We start from the raw sequence: 11,680 nt of genomic DNA on the forward strand, positions 1-11,680 counted from the left end.
TCATTGCACATGGGAAGTTCATGCACGCACACACACACACACAGAGAGAGAGAGAGAGAGAGAGAGAGAGAGAGAGACTGACACACACACTTTCCCATTGTCTATATAATGCTAATGTGTCTCAGTGTGTGTCCATGTCTGTCTGTGTTGATGCATAATTAACTGTTTGAAGCTTGAGTTACTCTATGCATTATTGAGAGGCAGGTGACAGTTTCCTTTGCCTGTAGTTATACAGTGACCAAAAGAAAACAGATTCATTTCTTAATAAATAAATGAATGAATGACTGAATAAATAAATTCCCCCCACCTGCAGCCTGCTCATGTTTACTCAGAGAAACATGTAAAACCTCACGAGAGCAGACATTTAAAGAACATTGATCACTCCACAGAAACAAAACTCATTTTAGTTTACACTGTAGTGTTATGTCTTGAAACTTAAAAAATTGAGTTTCGGTAGCAGACCAAAATAATATTTAGTGGCTAAATTGTTATATTTCATTTAATGAGGTTTTGTAATTCCTTTAACCCTGTTTGCAAAATTTGGGACATGTCTAATGTGTGTGTATATTTATGTGTAATATAGTATAGTATATACCATGTACTACAATAGTATAACATAGTCACAGGTTTGTGATTTGTGTGGTTAGTTAAAATCATCTGAGCTTCAAAACCAAACCAAATCAGGACCATCTCATCTAATGACATCCATTGTTTATGAGACAAACAGATCGTAAATAAACCTAATGCTGTAGCCTCAGTGAGATCTGTCTTCTCCCCCGAGCTTCTGTCGAGCATCTCAGACACAAAGAGATGTTTTTGTTTCTTCTGCATTATCTTTTTATATATATATAATTTAATAAAGCCACAATACCCCTCTCACTGCACCTGCCTAGCTCCCAGAATGCATCTGGAGCTCTAGACACCTGTCATTATTGACCTCTGACCTCCAGCTGGAGCTCGGAGGTCGCAAACAGACACACGCACAAAGGTGTAATTAACACACTCAACACAAAGACAGACCTGTCAGTAGGCTTTCAAATTGCTTTGGATGCATCGTCAAGTTAATATTTGGCAAACGATAAAATGAACTTAAGGCTGGTTTTTATTCATAATCAAATTGTTTAGTGTATAATGTAGTTGAGAAACCTATACTGACAGCTTTAGGGTGTGATTATATTTGCGGGAGGTGTTTTAGGGAATGCATTCTTTTTGCAAATTGCTTCGAGTATGAATATACCTTAAATATTTTGGTAGCCATAAAATGTATTTAGAACAAGGATTTAGAAGAACACTTAAAAAAAATATATTTAGTTTCATCCAAACCTGCTTCAAAACCCATCTTTCTTTCAAAAAACACAAAAGGAGATGCTTTGAAGAATGTTCACGCTGCTCTTTTCCACTCAGTGGATCAGAGGGAAAGTTTGAATTTCCCTTTCGGCTGTATGATAGGGTAATGTCTTCCTTTCATTACCATCACACCGTCTCTCACGGGTCAGGCCTCCCCTCACCCTCCGCAAATATCGCAGATCATGCTGTGATCTCCCTCTGAACCTACAGAGGACAAGCGGTTTGGAAAACGGATGGATGGTGCAATCTGAAAAAGAGGTTTACATTTCTCTCAGACAGTATGAAGAAACAAAACTGTTCGAATTTGACATACACTACCAGTGCACATTCAGGACAATGAAGCGCACTTCTTTTTCACAAGTATGATATGTATGAACACTTATAATAAAACACATTTGTAAATATAGATAAATACTTCAACAAGCTGCAATACTTGAGGGATCGTTCATGTCTGTACCACAAACTAACCCATAACACTGTAAATTAAGTTATAATTTATGGGTTATGTGTTTATTTAAGTGACTAATCTCAAGTATGTGCAAAACTATAAGTCAGGAAAGCACCATTAATAGCACACACACACACACACACACGCAAATAGAGCAGCTCACCTCACGCAACAAAACAGAAGCGTGTGACTAAGTCTTAATCCTCAAAACAGATTGCTTCATTGACAAGTTTAAAAACATGTCAAGATGATAATGAGACCAAACCCTAACCCCTAACCACCTCGACACACACCCCACACAAACACACCCTTACTCATACAGACACACCTCACAGGCACACCCTAAAAACAACTTCTGTTATCAGCATACTTTATGTCACACACCATTCTCAGTCCATTTAATATGTATTTCTGAATAAAACCGGTTATTTTACTAGATTCTGTCTGTAAATGTCTAGGTTTGTCTGTGTCATGATAAAATGTAGCTCAAACAACAGGGCATTGCTGACAGACTCTGGGTCAGGTTTTGTGTGTGTTTTGTTCATCATATGTTTCCATGCCCTTATTTGGTGTTCCTGTTCCTGTCCTCATTATGTTTATTTGGTTTCAGCTGTATCTAATTAATTATCCTGTTTGCTCTTGTATTTAAACCCTGTGTTTCCTTGATGTGTCCCCTGTGTAAAACTCTGTACTTTATTTTTTGTCTCCTTGCACCTTCGTTCTCACGTGTGCAATGTGACAGAACGGCGGACCAAAGCACCCCTTCTCCCGTGTTTTTATTTTTAAACAGTCTTTTATTTTCCTTTTACCCCCGTGTGTCTCCACAGTATGGGGACTGCTCACTGTGAAGTGTGCCGGCCAGGCCGTTGTCCTATGAATGTTAAAGACTGCTAGAGATGTGTATATACCTTAAAAGCTAATTAAATTACTTTGTATAAAAGCATCTGTTAAATGCAAATAAATATTTAGGTTATAGGTTTGATTCCCAGGAAATGTAAAAGGCTGATAGAAACCTTTAGACAGTGAAAACAATTTGTCACTTTGGATTAAAGCATTCACTAAGTGCATAATTGCAAATAAAGTCCAAGGTTATGTGTTAAATTCCACAAGAATGTAACAGACCGATATAAATGTATACCTTAAAAGCAATTTAAGTCAGTTTAGATAAAAGCTTCTTCCAAATGCATACATGTAAATAAATGCCAAGGTTATGGGTTTGATTCCCAGGGAATTTACGTCACATTGGATAGTTTTATCTATTGGGAATTGACTGGATCATAAAAAGTGGTTGTAAAAGATGAGTTTGTGATGTTGGCCTGAAAGGGAACATTGCTTCAGAAGGGAAGTCAGGAAGGGACATGTCAAAATTGACTTGAACATATCACAACATGCCAATGCATATCATGGATGATGGATATTGACTGGTATTCTGGGAAAATTTGGCTCATTCTATAATTGAGAATATTTTTGTTGTTTCAATGTTTTATTGTAAAATTGCAAAGTCTGCTTTATATATTTTTGAAGTGAGTGGGTCTCATGTTTTGTACTGCCGTCTCTTTGAGCCTCATGTATAACGACATTAATTGACATGTTTGTAGGTGTAAGTGTGTGTCTGAGAGAGAGAGAGCGATCCTTTCGAGACATTTCAAGGCTCTTGGAGGTCTTAATCTTTCTGAATCTTAGACACCTTATTGATGCAAATGAAAACTGTGAGAAATAAAAGTACAGACTGTTCAGTGGTTTGTACTGCTGTGTCCATCATTTGACTGAAAAAAAACCGAATGACTTTCTAAAAAAAAACTCTTCTCAAGGCTTAGGAAAACAAACTAGACGTGACCTATGACTGTAAAACTACGCAACAGGCTGTACTTTCATCCCTCACAGCCATGTTTTCATTTGCATGAATTAAACATGCCATCTACTCTGCCTGCGTGCATTCAGTTAATTATCATCAACTTGTGCCTTTAAGCCCTGATGCATATCTTAATCTTATATCTTTTCCAATCTTAATACCATCAACAGTGTCAATACAAACATTCGCATTTGGTTCAGTCTTCACTGCATGTTCAGACACTGTGAGACAGAGATCTTCTCAGAAATCTGAAAATAGACCATCTGGTAGGCAAGTCCACCATCGATCTAAATATAGCTTTGCACTGCACAACAATTATGCCAACTGACACCAAGTGCCCCCCCTTAATGAGAAGTGCTGCCCAAAACTGAGTGAGCTGCCTACTTACGCAGCACAAGTGTGTCCCCAACACTGTTCTAAAGGGTAAGCATAGTTTTTGTCTTCCAAATTCACATTTACATTAACTGGTCCGAGTGACCCATTTCTGATTTTTTTTTCCCAATGTAGCACAGATTGGATATGACCCATGAACATGTAAACAGGAAAAATCAAACATATTCTGACATTCTCAGACTGGTTTCAGGCCTCATTCATGTGTGGAAATGAATCAAAATCATGCATTTGTATCTCCCTCATAAGCAGACAGATCGGATATCCCTCTGTCAATGTGTAGATGAGTCGTATGAGTTCTGGCACATTTATGTTTACACATGTTTATTAATGCACATTGCCCCTGTAAACAAATAAACTTAACTAAAAGATGCAAGCTAGCCATAAAAAGGGATATAGTCAACAAATCAAAACTGGGCATCAAGACCTGCAGAGTAAATGTGACCTTGTTTACCGTAGCAACATATCTGTGAAATTCTGTGGTCAAAAATAGTAAAACATTTATTTGAATTAATTCAATTGAAATGAATTGAACCTGTTGCGAAATCAGTGTCAAATTCCTGAATTGATTTGACTAGATTTCGACAACAAAAACACACAGAACAGCAAACATGACACAAGCTTTAGAAAGTCATGTTGTTAGCTTAGCAGCATGCTAACATCAAACTCAAGTGTCTTATGTAAAACTTGCTGTATTGTGTAGCACAGCTCCAAATTAGTCATCTGCAAGGTTCCAATTCGGTTAGCAGGCAGGTGCCTGTGTAGAGAGTAGACAGTGAGGCGGCTCGCTAGGTTTTGGAACGCTGCCATATTATGTGCTCATCATCAGATTGAGGTGTCACATTCAGTTCTGTGGCAGCTGACACACTAAGACACACATATACAACCCCCATTCTTTTTAAGAAGGCTATACATTGAGAGGGGAGCAGCAGCTGGCAGCTTGCCCTATTATAAACAACCCCCCCCCCCCCACACACACACACACACACACACACAGACACGCACACCACAGACACGCACTCAACCCCACCCAGAAATCACACACAATAATCACAGCCAATGATTGCTCAGCAACGGCCAGGACTGCTACACCTGCCCTTAAACTGGGAGAACTGCCCCATCTGGGCAACAAGAGCAGGAGGAGGGGTCCCTGTTTATGGACCCAACAGCTGAAGAGGAACATGGAGGAAGGGGGATGTAAAGGCAAGATCTCAAGAGGATACGAGTGATGATGAAATGGTGTGTGTGTTAGGCCTCAAGGGAATATGCTGTGTCATCTCTCCAGTTATCAGATGGTGAAATTTCCTCTTTTAATCTATAACTTTTAGCATTCAGTCTAAACCTCCCATTCCTTTTTCTCAATGTTAAACAAAACCAAGGACAATAGCTATAATGATAACCATGAAAGTGTATTTATCGATGGAAATAGACATCCACACCATGACTGCAAAGACGTCAAAACTGCAGTGCAAGCTTGGTTAAGCAGAGTGCTATCGTCCATTTGTGTGGACGCTAATGAAAACCTTATTCAGTGTAGCGCCATGTGTCTTTTTTGACAGGAATGCAACTAAGGATGTGAAGGATAGATGTAACGTGTTTTCAATGTGTTGTGCTGTTGTGCTGTTGTTTAACAACTTATCAATTGTTTAGCATGTCTTTCTGAAGAACTTTAAGAAGACAAAAAACGTTTTGAAAGATAAAGTTAAAATGACATGAGCTAGTAACATTATACAGTGTGTGCCACTGTGATGCCGTCTGTCCCTCACAGCCTTGATTTCATCTGTGTTAAATACAATAATGGCGTCCAATCTGACTAAGATCTATCCGATAGTTACCGTTGCTGGTGAGAACAGGCCTTTGGTGTTATTGGTTCTCATACTTGGGATTAATGCTGCACTTACATCTTGTAAGTATCGTAAATCTGAGTTTCCTAATCGAAAATTAAACATGCACAGCCTTCCTAGTTAGTCATGTATATTTACTGTAAGTATATAAAAAACAATTTGACGAATATTGTATGTACTGAACACAGTGAAAATAGCACTTCTTTGACTGAAATTTGGAAACGTCAGCCAGCTGAATATGTTGAAAGTACAGTGAATGTTTGTATGATTACCAGTGAATATACAAGTCTAAAGATCATCTATAACTTCTGGCTTTAATAAGATTTCCTCGAGAAACAGAATTGACTCCTGAATCATCCATGATTACTGTTCTTTTTGACAACAAAACATTTGAACGTGAAAATGTCCAGTAGCACTTGAAGGCAGCATCAGATTTAACCAGCGAATTAAACCTTGGTATAAAACTCATCCTGTGCATAGACATGAAAGGCGCCTCAAATCATATGATCTTATTTTGTAATTCCAAAATAAGCTATTCTTCTATAGGTTAATGACTCTAAAGATTAACTAAGTGCAATAAATGGTAAAACTAGACACACAAACCAACGCTAGCAATGACTACATGCTACATGCTAAAAACACTCTGAACAGCTAGCTTATCAATATCCTGGAAAACCACACACCAGTATTGTTGCTGCAAATTCTAGCAAAACACCACAAAATCTAGTTTAGTTTTGCATCTTTTTGTCCAAAGGGTGAGCGCCCTGATAACATGAGTGCATTGCATGGATCTCTGGAAGATGTTTTTTTGCCTCAATACATCTTTAAAACATTTGCAGTCTTACGTACAATGGGCTTGTCTTTAAGATATTTGTGATTTAGAATGCAAGTAAAACTGCTTTTTTAAAATAGGGTTAAAAAGATGATTTTTTTGAGCCAGATAAGAGTCTGCTAGTGGATGTTTATTCAGTCAGTTCTCGCTCTCTCTCTCACACACAAACACACACACACACACACACACAAACACACTTGGAAGGCCAGCTGGTATTTAGTTGTAGGTTGAAATCTATACGGTGGTAATCAGTAAATTAGATTGTAAATGTCTGTTCACCGTATCTCTGACTCTCTCTCTCTCTCTCTACAGCCGTATCCCACAATCCCATTTCTGGCTAGCTCTGTTTCCCATATCTCATCTATCAGTGTCCCCATTCAAACACAACCATCCATCTCCGTGTTGTTGTGCACGTGTGATGAAATTGCATTTCACAAAGGACAATTACAGGTTGTCTGCTGCAGGTCCTGCTTTTTCCAGTTTATCTCCAACCTCCATTCACCAGTTGGTAATGACCCATAATAAAGGCAACATGCAGGGTTTGATGCTCCTGCTGGACAAACCTTATCTTCATCTTCTTCTCATTCGATGCATTTATCATGTTGCACACAGTGATTGAAGCCCGTCAAGACTCTTAGCAGATTACAGGATGTGTCTTTTAAAACTTGAGGAGTAATGTGCAGCAGAGATGCAAATGGGAAAGTGAGTAGACTTTGATCAATTGTGATATGTGGATTAATTTGTAACTGTCACAATAGCCGGTGCATGGAGGTGAAACTCTGATGGGTTTAGATCAATGATTGGATGATTAATCTCTCCTCAGTGTTGCTGCGCTGTGATTGAATCAATGGAGGAATGAGACATTTATGGGAATTATGACAGGGACCATTGTGCTTATATTGATGCAAATAAAGCCTTAATTAATTGTGCTTAGTAGTAGACACCCCCTTCATACACATCCTGTAAAAGCTTTCATTATTGATCAGAGCCGAGCATGAGAGGGGGGGGGGGATGAAGAGTAAGTGGTTAAAACAAATGCCACATTTGAGGTGGGAGGTACAAACAAGACCAGCTGTCAAATGGGATCACATGCTTTAAAAGGTGGACAAAGACGGGAGGGACAGAATAATGTCCCCTCGTTAGAAGCATGAGGATGCTGTTTAAGCATGCATAGGGGGTTAATCTTCTTGACACCCGGGTGCATTTTAATGAGTTATTTTTAGAATCCAGCGTCACTGCGCCCTGAGGATGCACATCGAAGGGTCATTATCTCAGTTCACTCGTATTATACACACAGCAAGTATGCACCACAGTACTTATGCACTAAACTATATTCTATAACTACACACTATAATATACTAAATGATGTAGCGCAAACAATATACCGATGGTGATGCCATAGTTCCATGATTATATTAGAAGGAGTCCTGAATGATAACACAAAACAGGTGATCGTGAGGTTTACATGTTCCTAAATATAACATGGTATTACCATGGTATATTTCCAAAAAACCTAGGTACTAACCCTAAACCTACCCCTAAACCTAACCCTACCCCATGTAGTTACCTTGTATTACCAGAACTTTCTTAGATAGATACACTATAAGTACACTATAAGTACATGTTAGTACACGTACTGTAAAATAAAGTGCAACCGATTTTTGGTAAGTTTTTGTTTCTGTGAAGTACTCTGTATATAATATTCTACTCATACTATGTATTGCACTAAAGAATATAATAAAAACTTCACTATGTACCCCATGTACTAAACTTTATGCAATAGACCAAAATACACAATTCTTCAGTGTGCACTAGACAGGATCATTTCAGAACAATATATATGGTAGTATACACTACTTGATATATTACACTACAAAATAGCCTAAATACTTCAGTATAAACTAGAACACTATATAGCGCACACTATGTATCGCAGTATCCTGAATATTCTAGACTGTATACCATATAGTCCACGATATAGAATAAACTACCCTTTGTTTTATATATTACAAAATAAATCAAACACTAAATCCTTCTTTATAAAGCAGGCAGCACCTAATAATGAAAACACTACACTACAACTACAACCTAAGTACTAGATTTTGTATATTACCTTACTAATATACTAAATACCACAGTATCAACGACACAGACTATTACGCTACTTAAAGATACTCTAAATACACTATAGTATATAGTATACACTACTACGCTATAATAAGCAATTGCATATGATATAGTGTACTTAATTGAATATACTATACTATTTAATACTGTATTTACTGACTACTACAGTAGAATGTTACTGAATAGTGATGCGCGGGTCATCTCATAACCCGGGGGCTTATGGGGTCACTTTACTATTTGGGTTGGGGCGGGTAAAGAAATTGGCACTTTATTTGCAGGACAGGTTGGGGCGGGTCATTAAAAATGAAATTTAAAAAACCCATGCATGTTGCGCGGAATTCCCTATAGCCTATATTAAATATTTTGAATATATATTTTCATACTTTATTAGGTTCTTTAATAAGGTGACAATACGAAGGTCTATGTAGCAACGTAACTTGCGTGATGTCTTCGATGCGCAGGTCGTCTCATAGTGTCGGGGCGGGGCAGGTAAAGAAATTTGACTTTATTTGGGGGGCGGGTTGGGACGGGCCAAATAATTTCATAAAAGCGGGACCCGTGCATCACTAGTACTGGACCCTTCGGTATAAATTTGACTGTACTGTACATTATATAGTATATACTGCAAAATACATTACTTTATAGTGCACTAGATAGAATATACTTCACTTCTTGCTGTGTACTGAATACTACGGTATAATCTAGACTGTATACGGAGCAGAAGAACCTGATTTTACCAAGTGTGATATGTTCCTGGATCAACATCTTTGTGGACCCTGTGTCCTTTTACTCATACATTCCATGAACTTATTATAGCAATAACTAGGTACTAACCCTGAACCTACTCCTAAACCTAAACCTACCTTATGTAGTTACTTTATATCAAAATAACTTTCTTAGGTAGGTACACTGTAAGGACACATACTGTTAAATAAAGTGCAGCGGTATATTACAATATATATATCATTTTCTATGTATGCAACACAGTTAAGTATACACAACACAATAATTAAATAATAAATTGTATACTATATAGTGCACTACTCAGAATATACTATACTTCTTACTACATCCTGAAAATTAAGTAATATTCTATACTGTATAGTACATTAAATAGGATTTTCTGAACTATATATTGTTCACAACACAGTTAAGTATACAATACACAATAATAAATGACTGCTGACTATATAATACACTACCCATAATATACAGTACTACAGTAATTACTATGTACTGAATGCTACAGTGTAATCTAGACTGTATACTACATAGTACATTATATACTGTAGAATATGCTACACTATACTAAACATACTATACAATAAAGACTACTTAATACTTTTAAACATTATAATATAGTACATTGTACAGAATATCCTGCATACTATGTACTGTACTACACTTATATGCTCCATTGTCATGCGGTAACATTATCCAAATGTTTTATCAGGCACTGAAGGTCTGTCATGTGACACAGTGTCCTATACTAGACAACATAGTATGCACTACTACACAATAATGTGTACTGCGCACTACAGTAAAAATGAAACTATAGTGCAATATTTAGACAATGCTACACAAAGTATATACTACACAATATATTAAATAAAGTGGATATAAAGTGCACTTCATATAATATACTACACTCCTTACTGTGTACTTAAACATATGGAATAATCTAGACTGTATAGTGCATTATATGGGATTTACTGCACTATATAGTTTTCACAACACAATTAAGTATACACTACATAATATATTGTATAATAAACAACTGCACACACTATATAATACACTACATTGGATATGCTACAGTACATACTATGTACTGAATGCTTACATATAATCTGAATATAATCTGGACTGTGTACTATATAGCACATTATAAGAAATGTACCACAATCTATGTTATACGTATTATAACATATAGGCTACTAGAACATTGCATATTTTACCCTCTGTTACACATACTACAGGTATATACTGTACTACACTTATATGCTCCATTGTCATCCGCTAACATTATCCAAATGTTTTATCAGGCACCAAAGGTCTGCCGTGTAACACTGTGTCCTATACTACACAATACAGTATACACTACTACACAATAATAATATACAATTGCATACTAAATAGTGCACTACACTGATTATACAGTACTACATTCACTGCTCCGGGTGTGTGTTCACGGTGTGTGTGTGTGTGTGTGTGTGTTCAGTGCTGTGTGTGTGCACTTTGGATGGGTTAAATGCAGAGCACATATTCGGAGTATGGGTCACATCACTTCACTATACTATTTACTACTTTATGTACTGACTACTACAGTACAGTCTAAATTGTTTAGTAAATTATATACATATACTACACTGTTAAGTATATAGTATGTATACTTAATGTATGTATACCACATACTGTGTACTGACACTATTGTATAAATTAAACCGTATAGTACATTATATATAATATACTGCACTAAGTATATACTACAAAAACATTAAATAGTATATACTATATAGTGCACTACATAGAATACACTACACTACTTACTGTTTACTGAATACTATGGTATAATCTAGACCGTATATTACATTAAATATAAATTACTGCACTATATATTGTTTACAACACAATTAAATATACACTTCACAATAATAAACGACTGCAGACTATATAATATACTACATAGAATATACTACCTTACTATGTACTATGCTACAGTACAATCTATACCGTATACTACATAGTACATTAATAGAAAACACTATTTACTATACGTATTATAAAATAAAGACTACTAAATACTTATAAACAGTATAATTGTGTACTGCGGAACACGC

This window comes from Carassius auratus, chromosome 23 (genome assembly GCF_003368295.1).
Source record: "Carassius auratus strain Wakin chromosome 23, ASM336829v1, whole genome shotgun sequence".
Taxonomy (NCBI): Eukaryota; Metazoa; Chordata; class Actinopteri; order Cypriniformes; family Cyprinidae; genus Carassius; species Carassius auratus.